This window comes from Alligator mississippiensis, chromosome 1 (assembly GCF_030867095.1).
Source record: "Alligator mississippiensis isolate rAllMis1 chromosome 1, rAllMis1, whole genome shotgun sequence".
Classification (NCBI taxonomy): Eukaryota; Metazoa; Chordata; order Crocodylia; family Alligatoridae; genus Alligator; species Alligator mississippiensis.
This window is the reverse complement of record NC_081824.1, coordinates 318,258,988-318,276,575: the sequence shown is the minus strand read 5'-3', so window position 1 is coordinate 318,276,575 and position 17,588 is coordinate 318,258,988. Positions and strand designations below refer to the sequence as shown.

At 43.6% G+C, this 17,588-nt stretch overlaps 1 long non-coding RNA gene across 1 annotated transcript in view; it reads left to right on the top strand.

Moving 5' to 3' along the window:
- The window catches only part of LOC132250164 (uncharacterized), a 110,228-nt gene that overhangs the window by 71,443 nt on the left and 21,197 nt on the right, over nucleotides 1-17,588 (top strand). Inside the window, exons 3-5 of the long non-coding RNA XR_009461788.1 lie at nucleotides 2,304-2,531; nucleotides 2,625-2,823; nucleotides 2,943-3,042. This is a non-coding gene — a long non-coding RNA (uncharacterized LOC132250164). The remainder of the gene's footprint in view (nucleotides 1-2,303; nucleotides 2,532-2,624; nucleotides 2,824-2,942; nucleotides 3,043-17,588) is intronic.

Below are 17,588 nucleotides of genomic sequence, written 5' to 3'. Positions count from 1 at the left end.
GAGATGGGTGGAAGCTGGGGAGGCTGAGGCCCCAACAAGGAAGTGAAGCCCAAGGTGGCCTGGTGTTGGGCAGGGTTCCCCACCAAAGTGATAAACTACCTGTGAGGCATGGGCATGGATGTAGGAGAGGTAAAAGCCCACAAATACAGCTCTTAAAGTACCTAGGGCCTAAGCACCTGAAGAACAGCTTACAGGTAGAACTATTCCCCTGAATTGTGACAGCATCCCATTCTTCCTAAAAGCTTTGGGGCAAGCATAAAGAAGTGCTCAGGGGGATCCTGGCAGGAACCAGGAGAAGGCATTATAACATAACATAACCTTGGACCTGTCACCGACACCTAGTCCAGCCGTCTACTGAGGGCAAGATCATCCCTGATAAAAACATCTGAGCCAAGTATCTAACCTGCTTTTGAAAATTTCCAGGGATGGAGTGTCTGCAACTTCTTCAGGTAGCCTTTTCCAATGCTTGACTGCTCTCATAGTCAGGAAGTTATTCAACCTAAATTTCCTCTCTTAGAGTTTGAGGCCATCGTTCCTAGTTCCATCCCCTACAGCCATAGAAAATGCTATGTATCCTATTTATAATCTTCATTCAGGAGTTTTCAAACTGTAACAAATCCACCCCGTTCCCCACTCATCACCAGTTTTTTTTCCAAGCTAAATAACCCTAGTTCTTTCTGCCTTTTCTTATAAGTGATGTTTCCCAGGTCTTTAAACTTTTTTGTTGCTCTCCGCTAGACTCCTTCCAATCTGTCCACATCTCTCTTGAAGTGTGGGGTCCGAAAATGGACATAGTACTTCAGGTAAGGTTTCACCAATGCCAAAGAGAGTACAAGAATCACTTCCCTTTATTTGTAAAAGACACTCCTGTTGATACTACCCAGTATGCTATTAGCTTTTTCTTGTTCAACAAGAGCACACTGTTGGACCATATTCTGCTTTTGGTCCTCTGTACCCCGATATCCTTCTCTCTAATTCTGTAGCCTAGCCAATCATTCCCTGCAATATATTTGTGCATACAATTATTCTGTCCTGAGGGTAGGACCTTGCAGTTGTCCACGCTGAACTTCATATGATTCATTTTGAATGATTTCTCCAATTTATTCAGCTCATTCTCAGTCATAGCCTTACCTTCCAGCATGTTTGAAACTCCACCTAATCTGGTGCCTATCGGGATATTACTGTGTACGGACATGGGCCTTTATGTCCTCTTGACATTCACTGGCTTCCCTCTTCCAAGCCTGGTGCTGGTCAACTCAATTGGGTCAGTCTTCCTCTCTATTATCTCGCCTGCCACAACTTTGACCTAATTCATGGGGGGAGGGGTGATGACTCCCCGACCCAGTGTTGGCCGTCACTTGCCTGGTGCCCAACCAGGTATACTCAGCGAAACAAAACTTCTTGGCTTAGGAAGTATAATTACAGGCAACTTGCCGTCTGTCCAGTGGTGTTGCAGGGGACTCGCATGCACCCTCTCACTTCCCCAGTTCCTTAATCCATAAATGCTTGACCATGCACAGCAGCCAATTAACGCAGGAGCGTCAGTTTCCCTTGGGTATGTGAGCTCCTCCAAGCTCTCAAGACCCTGCAGCTCTCTTGCCCTGTTCCCAGGGACTTCAGTTCTGGGCAGCAGACAGGCACTCACACTATCTGCCTGCCCTGTCTCTCTCTCTTACCGTCCCACATCGTCCCAGCTCCTGGGACCGGAAATAACCCTGGGCTTCTTAATGAGCCCAATCTGCTGTATCCAGTGAGGTGATAAAATGATGCTAGGGGAAGTTGGGAGCTCCCATTGGAGCGTGGCCTCACAGCTGCGGTTGGGCAAACTCCCCTGGCCAGGGGTCTGCTCTAGGTATGTAACCTTGACCTTTTCACAGTGCCATCCATAAATTTGCTAAGTATATGCTCAATACCATCATGCAAATCATTAATGAAGATGTTAAACAATATTGGACCCAGGACAGACCCTTGAACAGACCCCTGGGGAACCCCATTTGATATCTCCTCTCAGCAGGACATTGGGCCATTATTAACTATTCATTGAACATGATGATCCGACCAGTTATGTATCCACCCTAAAATACTAGCATTTAGTCTGTACTTCCGTAGCTTCTTAATAAGAACCTCATGGGTGATAGTGTTACAAGTCTTGTTAAACTCAAATCTTGCTAAAGTCATCCACTGTTGTCCTTCCATCCATGGAACCTGTCACCTTACTATAAAAAGAAACCAAATTGGTCAGGAATGATTTGCTCTTGGTGAATCCATGCTGGCTGTTCCTGATCATCTTGTTTTTTTTCTAGATGCTTCAAAAGAGATTAGTCTCATATCTGGATTCCTGGATCAGGGCCACAGAGAACCAGGGATAAGGGACTGCAGGGCCAGGGTCAAGATGGAGAGGAGCTCAGGCTTCCCCTCCCCCCCAACTTGTTTTAGAAGCCAAGCCTGGACTGGATTTCAAGGTGTACTTTCAGATACCAGACAAGGTTCCAGCAGTCCCAAGTGAACATCTTCCTGGATGGCACTCCGTGGTAGGAGGATAATTAATTTTTGCTGAAATTTATGTTAGAACTGTGATGTATTGAAATTAACTTTAACTTCTCCTTCATTATATTTCTTTCCAGATACCCAACCAGGGAAAATACCTGTATCTGTGTTCCTGATCACTTTCCTCCAGGTGCATTCACCTGCACGTTTCACAGCTGAATTCCATTTTTGTTACAATTTGAACAGATATTTTGTTACCATCTCCAGTTTCTCATATCATTGAACAACAGCATTTTAATCCCTTCTTAGCTCTTCCAAACTTCCCCATCTTATAAGGTAAATAATATTGTACCATCTCTTCTACATTGTTAATTAAGATGTTTACAGTAAGTGAAACAACTGGATTTATACTTCAGTTTAAGAAAAGCCCATGCTTATCTCATTCTCTTTGATAGGCCCAGGCAGTACCTGGAGTTTGTGAGATAAGTTGCCATACTGGATCAAACCTGAGATCTACTTAATATCTCATACCCTTTGGAGAGGAAAGGAATCAAGGTAAATGATACAAAGTGAAGTGGCCTGTGAAGAAACTAGCTCTGCTTCTGGTTGTGTTGTCCTTGTCCTCATCTTTATCAGCTTAGCTTAGTGGAGTCTGTCCATAAAATTATCTATCCCTTAAATAAATATTTAAATAATATTTGTTCTGGTTTCCTGTGGCAGTGAATTCCACAAGTTTATTAAACATTATAAAATATGTTATTTAGCCATTTCACACAGCTTATGAAACAGCCATAAACCATTACTAAGCTGGGCTTGACTTACACATGGGACCTACAAGTAATGCTGTCCCATTACCAGGCCTATACATCATGTCTCTTTCTGTTATACTTACAGGACTATACAGGACACTGAGGCTTTACTTTACTGTTATAACATCCACAAGTATTACTGGAATTGATTCTATTAGGGATCTCTGATGATGTAATAAATTATTACAAACATAACATGAGCCCCCAAACTAACAGAAGCCAAAGAACAAGTTTAAAATAGAAAATAATTGCAACACATTTTCTTTTTGTTTGATATAATTCATGGACCCAGTGCTTTTCACATATCTGCTTTTCACAAGGAACAGAGGTGAAAAATATTTTCAAAGGTTTTCTAATGTCTTATTTAATTATTTATTTGATTAGAGAGAGTGGTAGCTTTTCTTAAGTGCAGAGTTACCAGTGATGTAGCTCATGTACTTAAACCTATATTTTTCTATAAGAAAAAGAAGAAAACTTAACAAGGATGACATATTGGATAATATGAAGTCATTGGAGTGATATTTTTTATTTTAGTTAAACTACTTGCACAAGTCAGTGTTGTAAGAAATGACCTTATTATTGTCCATATCTGCCTTTCTAATAGACTTTACACAATACACACAAGTTCCACTAGTCAATGTGCCAGTGCTCAGAAATGAAAAAGAAATGCACACATCAGGGAGAAGTTTGACAATGGAGCTTTGAAAAGAACAATATATTTTATATTGAAAGACAAAATAGAAAAATGTAGAGCTCCAAGGCAAAAAAAGAGCTACTGTTTTTATGACCTAGTTATATTCTAGGTACCTCTCTGCTCTGCTAAGTGCATTGATTTCTTGGTCACACTGTTCTAACATAAATAGGGCATCTGAAGATGAACTATTCCTCCTCTCAATTACAAATGGGTTTTCAGAAAATCAAAAAAGAATGCAAGTCACATTTTTCTTTCTTTCTCCCTTTTTCTTAAAGATGCTCATATTTGTCTAAGTTTAATAGAAGATAGGGGCACACAAAGTGCAGGACCATAATTTTCATGGATTGTAGATCACTTTTTTATCCAGACAAATCTAGTTTTTATGCATGTGCACAAGGGAGTTTTAGTACTTCTCTTATGTCTTCAAGGCAAAAGGATTCTTAGCTGCTATTGGTGTTTTAATATACAAAAGGTATCCTGGATGAAGATGACTCCTATATTAAGTTCACATTTATTAAAGTAGGCAGCTGTCAACTTCGGAAGTCAAGCATGTATGAAGTGGCAGACATTACCCCATCCTGCTGTACCAGAGATTTTCAAGTAGGTGCTGAATGTGGTAGGTACTTCTCACATAGAAGTACTTTTAAATATGGGTCTCCAGCAGTCCTTGCCCCTTCTCCCTATCTCAAAGTATAGCTAGCTTCCTGTTTATAACAAATAGCTCTCAGGCACTACCACTCTCACTCTACATCAAGTACTTATGCACGTGCTTAACAGTTCACATTGTGAAGTTTCATTGACTTCAATGATGAGACTATTTACAGAGTGTAGAATGAAACACAAGCAAAAGTCATTAAAGGGTCAGGTTCTGGGGCTTTTTCTATAGCATCAGATGCTTCCAAAATGATTTAGATTAGTATTCCAGAACTTCATAGACAAAATCCTGGCTCAAGAAGTTTGTCTCAAGTCAGTTTCAGAACTCTTAGTAATTACTGATGTGCTGTAATTACAGTGCATCAGAGCAACCTCACTGCACATGTATAGGCACCCCAGTTAACTATACTGAGGTCAGGATTTCATCCCATGTTTTCAGCTCCTCTGCCTTCTCTAATACAGGAATGTAGTCTTTTGAGATGAGCCATATTTACTCAAATCTAAGGGGAGGTTCTCCCCATAATCAGCATGGGGGGAGCCCCTCCTCTTAGATTCTCATGCAAAGTGGAGGCAGGGGGACGTAGGTGGCTGCTTCGGTTCTGACACTGAGCGCAGGTTAGGGCCAGAGTCTGACTGAAAGCAGCCTCTTGCCCCCTCCTCCATTTGCCCTCTGCGGCTTCTACCCTGATCCCCCCGCCGCTTATTGTCAGGTGTAGTTCAGCTCTAGCCCAAGCTGGGTTCCCTCCCAGACATGGAACACATGGAAACTTTGTCCGCTTCCTGGTCAATCAGCAGTGCCAACGCTGCTACACTGCCTGCCTGGCCAATCAGCAGCACCCACGCCGCTGCATAAACCAACAAGGGCTGGGCTTCCTTGTGCTGTGCTCTGGGAAAAACAGCTTGAGCAGCATCTGACAGTAATGGGGGCAGGGCGTGTCAGAAGATGCAAAGACTGCAGGGAATGGGGGATAAGGAGCAAAGATTGTGGAGGGGAGGACAGGCAGAGGCTGTGGGTGCTGGGGGAGCACCAGTAGCAGGTGGGGCAGGAAGCAGAGGGAAGAAGTGGGGGTGGCAGAGGGCAAGGGTGCACTTGACCCCCCCACCCCCAGCCACTATTTTCCTGATGTAGTAGCAATGGGACAGGGGAATTCAAGACAAACCTTCAAAAAATTACCTGGAAAATTATAGAAATGTATAATGTTTCCTTATCTGGAATCTAATTATTAGAGCTTTTCTTAAATTCAGCGTTGACTTAGATTTGAGTAAATTATGGTATATTTAAGTAGTTTCTCATCACCACCCCTGTCCCCCTATCCTCCTAATTTATTTGTTTACTGAGAAAATGCTTAATATTAAGGAGCAGGGTGTTAAGATATGGCCTACAAGTGGTTCCAGTCTAGATTAGTCAGCCCGCCTTTGGAATCTCTTGTTCCATCTGTCTCTTTTGTTCTCTTCTCTCACAAACACGCATACAAAGTAGCTCTCATGCTCTAGGATACTGTCTTAGTGCCTTGGATCCACAAGTCTGAGTCAAACAGCTGGGTTTGCTCAAGCTCAAGCACTACTTTGAAAAATGAGAGAGACTGCAAAGGCCGCAGTTTTATTTTGACTGTACTCTGTTTTGCTTTTTCTATATTTGAGAAACATCCTGAGATACCATGCACTCAATAATTGTTCAATCAAAAAGATTGTGTTTCTGAATCCAAATAAGTGCCTAGATAATTGTGCTCAACAACTGTGTATGCCTTGATTCTGGTTACATTTTGTTTTACATTGCAATTAACAACACCAACAACTGAAGTAAATGGCATTTTACTTGCCAAACTCCATTGCCATTCTTATAAATTCCAACATCTTGAGGCATAACACTTCCTCAAGTCTTGAACATGATTTTAAAATCATGGCAGTTTTATTTTAAAATTTTTATTGTGGTTTTTGTGGAAGACCATAACTCCTACTACGTGAGTGATTGACTTTAACCTGGGAGGTACATGCACAATAATGCAGGCTACTAGAATGGGGACAGCACTTAAACCCTCCTACAAAGGCAGAAGGGAGACCCCTCATTCTTTTCCTCCCCATTTTCCCTCACCACTCTCCAGACTCCCTTCCTGTGTTCCCACACCACCCTCTACTTCTCTCTTTTTCTGTCCTCTCCCTCTCTCCCCCTCCCTGCCCTGTTTTCCTATTCTCTTTCATTACTCTACATGTGCACTCTACCTTTCCCCTTCATCCACTTCTCCAAGTTTTTCTTCCTCATTCCCATACTACCTGTGTCCTGGGTCTCCACAGCCATCTTAAGTTTCCTTGTCACAGCTCTACCCCTAGCTTTGCCCTGCCCTTTAGGGTTGACTCGGGTTGTAGAATGGAGGAACTCTTATGTTCCTCTGTTCCCTTTCCCAGTGTCCTTTCCATTCTTGTTTCACCTTCTCCACATGCCCAGTCACTCATTTTTTCCCTCCTGCTACTACATACCTTCATTGCCTCCCTATTATTTCCCTTGCTTTTTTCCTTAAAAGTTGTTATGACTGGTCCATGATTTGATTACAATATTACATATGACAATGACTCTGCCTAGGCATAAAGCATGCAGTTTTATTTTAGAAGTTTTGCCCTTGCCATTTCATAAGTAACAGAACTAGACTTCAGGTGTGGGTGTTTAATATCCATCAATACATCTGCAGTCTGAAATTACAAATATAAAATCTTAATTATTATGTTCATTAATGGGGCCAAAATGTTGCCATGGTGAAATATCTATGCAAGATGAACAATCAAAGATAAGATGCTGCAAAATGAGATTTCACAAGGACATAATGTCCTGTATGAATTCAAACATACTCACAGAAGCTGTCCCAATACTACAGTGCATCTCATTTTGAACTAAGGGAAGAAGTATTTGTTCTTTTCACATCAAGTTAGCCTTATCATTACAGTCATTCAAATGAAAGGCAAAATCCTTCCCTCTGATCTTAAATGTTGGTCTCTCTGACCTATTCTGTACCTTAAGTCTGGAACAGAGCTCCCTCTGATAATGCCAGACAAATGCAGAATATTCAAGGGTGACAGTGTGGGCTGGTGAGAAACTCATTATTTTAATTTGGTAAAGAACAAAAGAAGGATGCCTTTTCTACTCCAGCAATTTTCTAGACTTCTTTGTTTGAACTTGCCCTATATCTCTGGAAAAAAAACTGACTTGGGATTCCCTTGAGAAGGCCTTGTCTGGTGTTAATTTGGTAAAAGGGAAGAAGGCAGCATTTCAGAGAGTCTTGGGTTAGCAGGAAAATATTTCTTTTCCTTTAGATGTGAAAATTAAGAAGCTCAATAATTTGATTGCTTCCAGCTCACCATTTTGGTGCATGTAGTAAATGGTCAGAAGGGGCTTTCTACCAGTTCTCTAACTATATAAAAGCGGAGTGTCCAACTCATATTTTGAGGGCCATGTGCAAAACAAACAAGCCAGCAGAGGGTCACCACCAGTGGGATTATGGCCAGGTCTAGAATTTTGAAAAGGGGGGTGCATATGGTGAGGTGCATCATCACATATAAAAAATGCATATTTTTCTTCAGTTAAAAATAAACTAGAAGCTTTACTAATATGCTAGGGACCTATGGTTGTATTACTCAGTTTAGGACTGAAGCAAAAAGAAATATAACTTCATTGCAATGAATTAAAATAAATCCACATGGCTGTGGATTGGGCTAGGAGATTCATTACCAGGAATAGTGAACAGACAGCAGAACTGCAGAACAAAGGATAGTTTGATTGGTGGACTATCAAGACTAGAGCCAGCCTTAGGGAAAATGGCACTCTGGGTGAACTTATATTTTGGCAGCACCCCTGCCCCTACAAGTCACTGGCACTGCTGCTGTGCCGCAGAGGGGCTCCATCTGATAGGCCGGGGAGATGAGCAGGGCATCTGCCTGTGGCAGGGACCATTGGCTGCAGCCTCATGATACTAAAGTAGAGGAACCAGAAGCCTGCTATAAGCAGCTGACACATTCTGGCACAGGGGCTCCGGTGCCCTGCAGCAGTCACGGGACTTCTCTAGGGCCTAACACACAACCAGCTGCATGCAGACAAGAGATGGGCAGATCCCTCTCCTGCTCTCCTCTGCAGGCCACTGGTCCCAGTCTGGGTCTCCCTGCATGTCCTGCCCCACCTGGACACAAGCAGGTGCTCTGCCTCTGCTGTGCCCATGCACAGACTCCTGGGTAGCCTGCCCTATCCCACCCTGCTGAGGCCTCTTCCCCTACCTCCTGCCCTGGTGTTGCACGGGCTCTTGAACAATGCCCCAGGCTGGCACTGCTACCTGATGCTTGTAACGTGCGCATATGTGTGTGTTGTATGTGGTGCTCCCCTGGTCACAGCACCCTGGGTGGTTGTCCACATTGCCCACCCTAAGGCCACCTGTGATCAAGACCATTAAAAGAAGATAGTGTCATTAACATCTATGGAACAAAGAGTTTAGAAGAGAGCAGGTACATTATAATGAGTCATGTAGTCAACTGACTCCCTCGGCACTGCCTTACTGGAAATGCTGCTGTCACTACCAGGCAGTTGGTTTTAAACTTTGGGTGGACCAGGATTCAATGAAGAGTGCAAGTGCACAAGTACACTTCCATCCCTGACCTGCCCCTGAGTAGGCTCCACTCTGCCTGCATTTAAACCCTCAAAATATTTTCAAGTGGGCAGAGTCGTCCCTAGGGGTGTGCAGGGCTCGGGGCATATCAGCCTGTGTGGGGCCAAGGGGTGGGGGTAGCAACTGCCTGCAGAAGCCGGCAGCAGCATTGGTGGCGGGGGGGAAGGGGAGACCACCTGCTGAAGCCAGTGGCAGTGGCAGGGTCTGTATGGCAGTGTCCACAGGGCCCTGCAAGGTGCGGGGCCTGGGGTGGCCACCCCAATTAACCCCTCCCCCCCGGGACAGCCCTGCAAGTGGGAAACTGAGCCACGCAGACTGGTACAAGTGCAGATTAGCACATTCCCGTGCAGACACAGCACTTGCTGTTTTATGTTTCAAAGTCTTTTCCATTTAATGAAGGGGCTTAAAAATCTATGATGGGCCACTGTGGTTGCTGTGCAGGGCCACATGCAGACTGTGGGCCAGATGCTGAGTATGCCTGCTCTATACCTTGCTAATAGTATGTGCATTTTTGTGTTATATTTTTTAAGCATCTTATCATCTTTGTTGATCACCTCTTCTTCCTCCTATCCAATTTGTCAACACCTTTCCTAAAGTGTTCTGCCCAAAGCCATGCAAACTACTCTAGCAGAGTAGTGCTAAAAATAACAAAATGATTACCTCTCCCATATCTAATTTATTAATATATCCTTTGCCTTTTTTGCAGTGGCACCATTCTGCTGACTCGGGTTGTAGCGCAGACATCTTCCATATCACACTTAGTTCTCTAGATGGTTACGGAGTGCACAGGTACAAGTCAGAACAGGTTTCAGAGTTATACAGTTTAACCCTCTGACACCATGCTGCAGGTGCTCAACTGCCAGAATATCCAGATATCTTAGATATCAGGAACACCATCTATAGATTTGTATGCATTTGTGCAGTTACTCCACCCTGCAGACCTCAGAGACTATGAGGAATAATCTGCTTGGCATTTGTATCAGGCTGTAAGGTTGGGGCAGCCAGAAATTGAGCTTATATTGTCTCTGCCTTTAAGATATTCATGTGCACCTGCTTGGGTGGAATAAATTATTAATCAATCAATTTGGAAGCACTGAGGGAATAATGAGGTGAGAAGAAAAAGCCAACCTGGATTTGTCAAGAACAAATCATGTCAAAGCAATCTAATTTCTTTCTTCAACAGGGGAACAGATCAAGTGGATGAGGGGGAAAGAGTGGATATAATATAGTTTGCCTTCAGTAAGGCTTTCGACACAACCCCACTTAATATTCTTTTAAGCAGACTAGGGAAATAGCATCTAAATGTAATTACAATGAGGTAGGTGCACAAGTGGTGGAAAAACTATGATCAAATAGCAATTATAAATGGTTCATTTTGAGATCACAGGATCTGTCCTGGTTCCAGAACCACTTGATATTTTCCTTAATAACTTGGATGGAATTAGTACATTTATAACATTTGAGGATGACACCATACTGGCAGGTGTACAAGCATGCTGGAGGATAGAATTAGAATTCAAATTGATCTTGATGAACAGGAGAAACTGAAATCACTAACTTGAAATTCAGTTACGAAAAATGCACCCCCCAAGTCAGTGGTGCTGCTGCAGGGAGAGGCAGGTGGGCAGGGGCATGAGGCTCAGTCCACTGGGGAGGCAGAGTGGCATGGGGTGTTAGGCAGGTGGGAAAGAAGGCACCACCGCTGCTGTGCAGAAGCAGGGTGGGTGGACTGGAGTAGGTTCAGTGCAGCTCAGCAGTGCGCTGCGCACTGTTTGGCAGCTGGAGCAGATCCACATGTCAGCTGTAGCCCGGCACCGTTCAGCCCCAGCAGCTCCAGCTGGGGTGGGGACATGATGCCTGTTGCCCTCCACTGCCCTGCTCTGCATGGGGGGGGAGGGGGGGGGGGCTCTGCCATGACCCCGCAGAGGCCTTGATTGCTGCTGCCAGAGTCGGTGAGTGCAGGGCTTTTTTTTTTTAAATGCCAGGATGCTGGGGCCTGGTGGGGGGGTAGGGGGCATCAGGGGCAGGGCTGGGTGTGGGGAGGGATCAGAGAGTGGAGGCTATGCAGGGGGGCTCTGCCATGTGGTCCCAGAGCCCCCACAGTCTCTGCTACATCCATGGAGTGTGGGGCTTTATTTTGCTTTGTGTTTTTTATTCCTGGACTGCTGAGGCTGGGCAGGAGGAGCAATCAGGGAATGGAGGCTGTGCGGAGGGCTCTGCCAGGAGCTCCATAGCCCCCACACCCCCCACTACAGCCAGTGAGTGCGGGGCTTTATTTATTTATTTTTAAGTGCCGGGAGGCTGGGCCAGGCGGGGGATGGGACCAGGCAGGTCAGCCATGGGAGCTTCTCCTGTGGCTCCCCCAGCTGTGCTTGGCATGGGCTGTGCCGAGTAGACTGAAGTGCTGGCACTGGCGCAGCTAGCAGTGGCAGCATGCTGTCATCCCACATGAAGGTCCAGGGGCCCGTGCCCCCCAGAAGGGCTGTGGGGCTATGCCAGACTCCTCCTGGGGGGTGCAGGTCCCCGGATCTGTGAGCGGGATGACAGCAGGCTGCCATCCGTCCCCCAGAGCATTGGGATTAGAAGGCACCTCAGGGACAGATCACAGACACTGGCCAGCTACAGATATCAATATCAGAGCAGTCCTTCCGCTGCTCTTCCCCCTCCCTCTTCTTAGTTTCTGTTTCCCTGCAAGCCCGGCTCTGAAACATCCCTAAAATGTTTCAGATGGTTTTGTTTCATTACAGAGATTTTTTGGAGCCTTCTGCTTCATTTTGGATTTAGTGTTTTGGGCACTGAAATGGGCCAAAACACCTCCGAAACCAAAGAGCTGGCAAAATTTTACACAGCCCTAATAAGCAGTCCTCTGTCAGGGATAGGCTAGGTCTTGTTGATCATGTTTCAAAGGAGGGTGATGAGCTCTTGGGGTTCTTTCTAGCTATACATTTTATGATCCTATGTTTCAATCTGAATAAAAGAAAATATCTCTCCATAGATGTGGAATCCATGTCCATTTTTTATTCCTGTTTTGGTAGTTTTCTACCAAACCCAAATTCTTGCATAAAACTTTGGGAAAAGAGACTCACTAGAAGTACCATTTTTGGAGTTGTTTTGACAAGATATAAGATACTTGCACTAGAGACCATGGACTTTTTTGTTGTTGTTGAGAAAAACATTAGTTATGGGCACTACCCAAAACAGCAATAAGACAGTCCTTACCAAGGAGCTTATAAGAGTCAGGGGTTAAAACTCAAGATACATACATAGAGTACCCAGAAACAATGAGACACTCCTGATCAGTATGACCAGAAGAAGTTAGACTACACTGGCAACCTAGATGTAGTCAAATGTTTTGTAGGCATCTTGACCAAGAAAAAGAATTTTAAAGATGGGTTTGAAGGAGAACCCTGAAGAGTAGATGTCTCATCTCGGAACACCCTGTAAAGGAACAGCCACTGAAGGAAGTAAAGAGTGGATGTCACACATCATGTGCAGATCTAGGTGGGAGTAGAACTTTTGATATTGAATAGAAAAGATAGGAACAGGAGGGCTATCTTGTGAAGGGCTTGAAAATGAAGGAAAGAAGCCCATGTTGGATGCAGTAGAGATGGTGATCCAGTGGACGGTTACAAGGAGAAAAGAGATGTGGTCAAAGAAAACTTTGTAGAAATATTCTGATAAATATAAGCAGCACAAGATTTCATGTGCCAAAGCCAAGTAAACAAGATACAAAATAGTGTCTCAAATCCTGGACAAGAATGTTATCCATGTGGACGGATAGGAAACACTATATATTGTAGTGTGATGCAGAAAAATCTGCAAGGAGTAGATCATCGAATCATAGAAAGTTAGGGTTGGAAGGGACCTCAGGAGGTCATCTAGTTCAACTCCCTGCTCAAAGCAGGAACATCCCCAACTAGATCATCCCAGCCAAAGCTTTGTCTAGCCGAGTTTGGAAAACCTTCGAGGATGGAGCTTCCATCACCTGTCTGGGTAACCTGTTCCAGTGTTTTACTATCCTCCTTGAGAGAAAATTCTTCATAATGTCAAACCTAAACTTCCCTTGCTGCAATTTAAGACCATTACTCCTTGTTCTGTCATCTGCCACCACTGAGAACAGTCTAGCTCCATACTCTTCCAAACCCGCCTTCAGGCTGTTATTAAATTCCCTTTCAGTTTTTGCTTCTCTAGACTAAATAAGCTTTGTTCCCTCAGTCTTTCCTCATAAGCCATGTCCCTCAGGCCCCAAACCATTTTTGTTTGTCCCTTCTGTACTCTCTCCAATTTGTTCACATCCATTCTGTAGTGGGGGGCCAAAAACTGAACACAGGACTCCCGATGTGGATTCACCAGTGAAAATAGAGGGAAATAATCACTTCTCTTGACCTACTGGCAACATATACCTACTAATGCAGCCCATGATGCTGTTAGCCATCTTGGCAACAAGGGCACACTGTTTGCTCATATTCAGCTTATTTTCCACTGTAACCCCCAGGTCCTTTTCTGCAGAGCTGTTGCCTAGCCAGTCAGCCCCCAACCTGTACTGGTGCATGGGATTGTTTCATCCTAAGTGTAGGACTTCGCACTTGTCCTTGTTGAACCTCATGAGATTCCTTTTGGCCCAATCCTCCAATTTTTCTAAGTCATTCTGAATCCTGACCTTACCCTCCAGTGTATCTACTGCTCTCCCCAGCTTGGTGTCATCTTCAAACTTGCTGAAGGTGCACTCTGCCATCTTCCAGGTCATTGATGAAGGCATTGAACAAAACAGGCCCCAGGACTGACCCGTGGGGCACTCCACTTGATAACAGCTGCCAACTTGACAACATGCCATTGATTACTACTTTCTAAGCCCAATACTTCAGCCAGTTTTCTATCCACCTTACAGTCCATTCATCTACTCCATACTTCCTTAGCTTTCCTGTGAGAATGCTGTGGGAGACTGTATGAAAAGCCTTGTTAAAATCAAGGTATATCACATCCATCAGTCTCCTGGCATCCACAGAGACAGTCACCGCATCATAGAAGGCAATGGGGTTGGCCAGGCAGGACTTTCATTTGGTGAATCCATGCTGACTGTTCCTAATCACCTTCTTCTTCTCCAACTGCTTAGAAATGGATTCCTTGAGGATCTGCTCCATGATTTTTCTAGGGACTGAGTTGAGGCTGATTGGTTTGTAGCTCCCTGAATCCTCCTTTTTCCCTTTCTTAAATATGGGTACTATGTTTGCCCTTCTCCAGTCATCCGGGACCTCTCCTGATTGCCATGAGTTTTCAGAGTTGAGGGTCAATGGCTTTGTAATCTCATCAGCTAACTCCCTCAGCACCCTTGAGTGCTTCCCACACTTGCTTGAATGATGAATAGCTGGCCACCACTGGAGACTGCAGTAAGGCATGGGGGGAAGGGAGGGAGTAACTGGCCAGGCAGAGAAAGGGGGTTGTTGTTTGCAGGCTGTCAGCCATGGCCCTGGAGCCAAAGCCCCATTGAGGGGGGTACCCACACACAACTCATTGCTTGACACCTGGCATGGTTCCACAAGCCTAGGTAGCCTAGCCTCCCAGGATGGACTATGCCCTGTGAAGTGTTAATGAAGCCATTCCTTGGCACAGGCAGGATGAGGGGAGGAGGCCTGTGGTAGTTTGTGGGTTTTCGGTTGGTGGGGGTTGGTGTGAGGACAATTATCAAGACTGGAACAGAGACCATTCAAAAGTAAAATGATAAGTAATAAGTGAATAGACTTGGAAATAGAATGGACATGCAATTAAATAAAATTGATTATTGGAATATAGCATAGAGAGTAATGATAGAATAGATAATATCAAATACAGAATATATTAGAATACAGAGTAGGAATAGGGTAGAACATAAAATAAAGTAGTGAAACCTTTATTATGTTGCCTACTTCATATTTATTTATTTGTACATGTATATAAGTACTTACCTAGCTACCTATTTATTTGTTTTGTAAATAAGGCAGAAAGTCATAAAAGGGAAATTTAGTTTTTTATAATGTGTTTTTACTTCTTTTTTGGAACAATATTGTTATTTGATAATACTTTTAATGCTATATCCAAATAAAATGCCAATAATATTTTCAGGAAGCAAATAAAGGTTTCAATTTATTTCTGCATGTGCTGCTATGCTGCTCTGTGCCATGCCACCCCATGCCACGCCACCACTCCCTGCCAGTCCAGCAGTAAGGTGAAGGGCTATAGCCACCCCAAAATTCCACAGAGCCACACATACAGTCATGAGCATCTGGGCGGTAGCCATGGCATCACAGCACAGCTGCCGCAGGGGTCTCCGTGGAAACTGGCCCAAGATGCAACAGCAAGGACTGCTGGGAAATGTAGTCCTTAAACCGGAAAAAAAAAAGAAAATGGAGGAGCAAGCCACTAACTCCCCACCCCCTATGCATACTTTTGTGTGCTACCCCGTGGTAGTGGTGGTGCATACGCCACCACCATCACCACCACATATGTATATGCACCCCCTACCCTCTGCCGTGCCCAGCACCATGGCGAAGAATGAGCAGGAGCACAGCAGCAGCAAATGGTAAGTTTGCAACTGAGGGGGTGTGGCACTTTTTCCTAGTACTTTAATATTTCGAGGTAACGTTCTTATTTCTTATAACTGCATTTAAGAAACACAAGGAATAGCACGAGCTGATGCTTCGTGCCAGATCTGCCCCCTGGGATATGCAGCATCCTGGGTGATATATAGGTAATGTCAGAAATATTCAACTGACTTTGTAGTCTGTAGGGAGGAGGTAAAGAAGTTGTTTTTGGGACTATGGGCCAAAACCCATCCTCTTCTTCTTCCCCTCCTGCAGAAGACTTACAAGACCAGAAATAGAACAGGAGAATAATGAATGAATGAATGAATAAAATAATTAGAAGAAATAGAAGAACAGAGGAATGAATGAATGAATAAGAAAGTAGAATAGAAATACAGGCAACCCCCACTTAACGCTGTTTTTGCTTAGCGCTATTTCACTATAACGTTCATTTTAAATTGATACTTGATTTTACTTCATGCTCAGCAAGTTTCACTATAATGCTCACGGTCGCCATCTTGGGTCACTTAAAACAATTGCAGTTGCCATCTTGGGTCAGCAGAGACTTTCAGTTTTGCTTAACACTCGTTTTGCTTAACACCCAGTTTTTCAGGAACCAATTAAGAGCACTAAGCGGGGGTTGCCTGTAGGTATAAAGAGATAGAATACAGTAGACATAGGAATATATGTAGACATGTAGAGATAGGAATATAAATGAGTAGAGATAGAATTGAGGTAGAAATAGGTATGTAAGTAGATATATAAGTTGATAAAGACAGAAATATAAATAGATATGTGCATAAAAAGTATTTAGTGTATAAGTAGTATTTTCTAGTTAAATTTAATTACTTTCTTAAATATTTATTTAATAATACTACACTTATTTAATTATTAAAATTCTTATAAGGAAAAAAGGAAAACCTATTTTTACATTTTTTTTACTTTTGATAATGTAAATTTATTTTTATATTTTAATATGTTTCCTACTCATCCTGTATTTTTTATAATTTTTTTTTAAATAATGCCTTGGGGCAGGGGGTTAGACCAAGAAATCATGTCTGTAGCTGGAATAGTATTTTAAAGTTGAAGTAAAGTTTTAAAATTCATATAGTTCCTTCTGGATGTGGTGTGTTTTCTTTCATAGGCAGATTGGCATGGGAGTCCATGAGGTGATGACCACAGCTTAGTGTAGGGATCCATGGCTTTGTCAGGGGACAGGGCATTTCAGGATGAAGGGCATTTCAGGATGAAGGGATTAGGGTTTAAATACACCCCTTGCTGTAATTCAGTACCGAAGACAGCAGTGGGGTGGATTGGTGTGCAGCTCCCCCTGCTAGAATTTACTAGTAATTGTGCACCAGGCATAATTTATTGTAAAGGCTGTCACGTGCAAACATTGATGCAACAATTTAAAATAAACCTTTGTAATTTAACAAACCTATTTAATTTATGAGGATTAAATCCCATCACGTAATACAAGTGCCCTATTCCTCCAATTACACGTTTTAGAGTTTCATAGATGTTAGGGGCTGGAAGGGACCTTACAAATCACTGGGTCCGGTCTCCCTGCACTTGGGCAGAAAAGACTGCTGGGATCAGATGACCCCAGCAAGATGGGCATCAAGACGCTTTTTGAAGATCACCAGGGTGGGTGACTGTACAACCACTGGGGGAGCCTGTTGTGGTGAATAACAAATCAGATATTCCTCTCCCCCTAAGTACTGAGATTAGAACAAAACAGTAC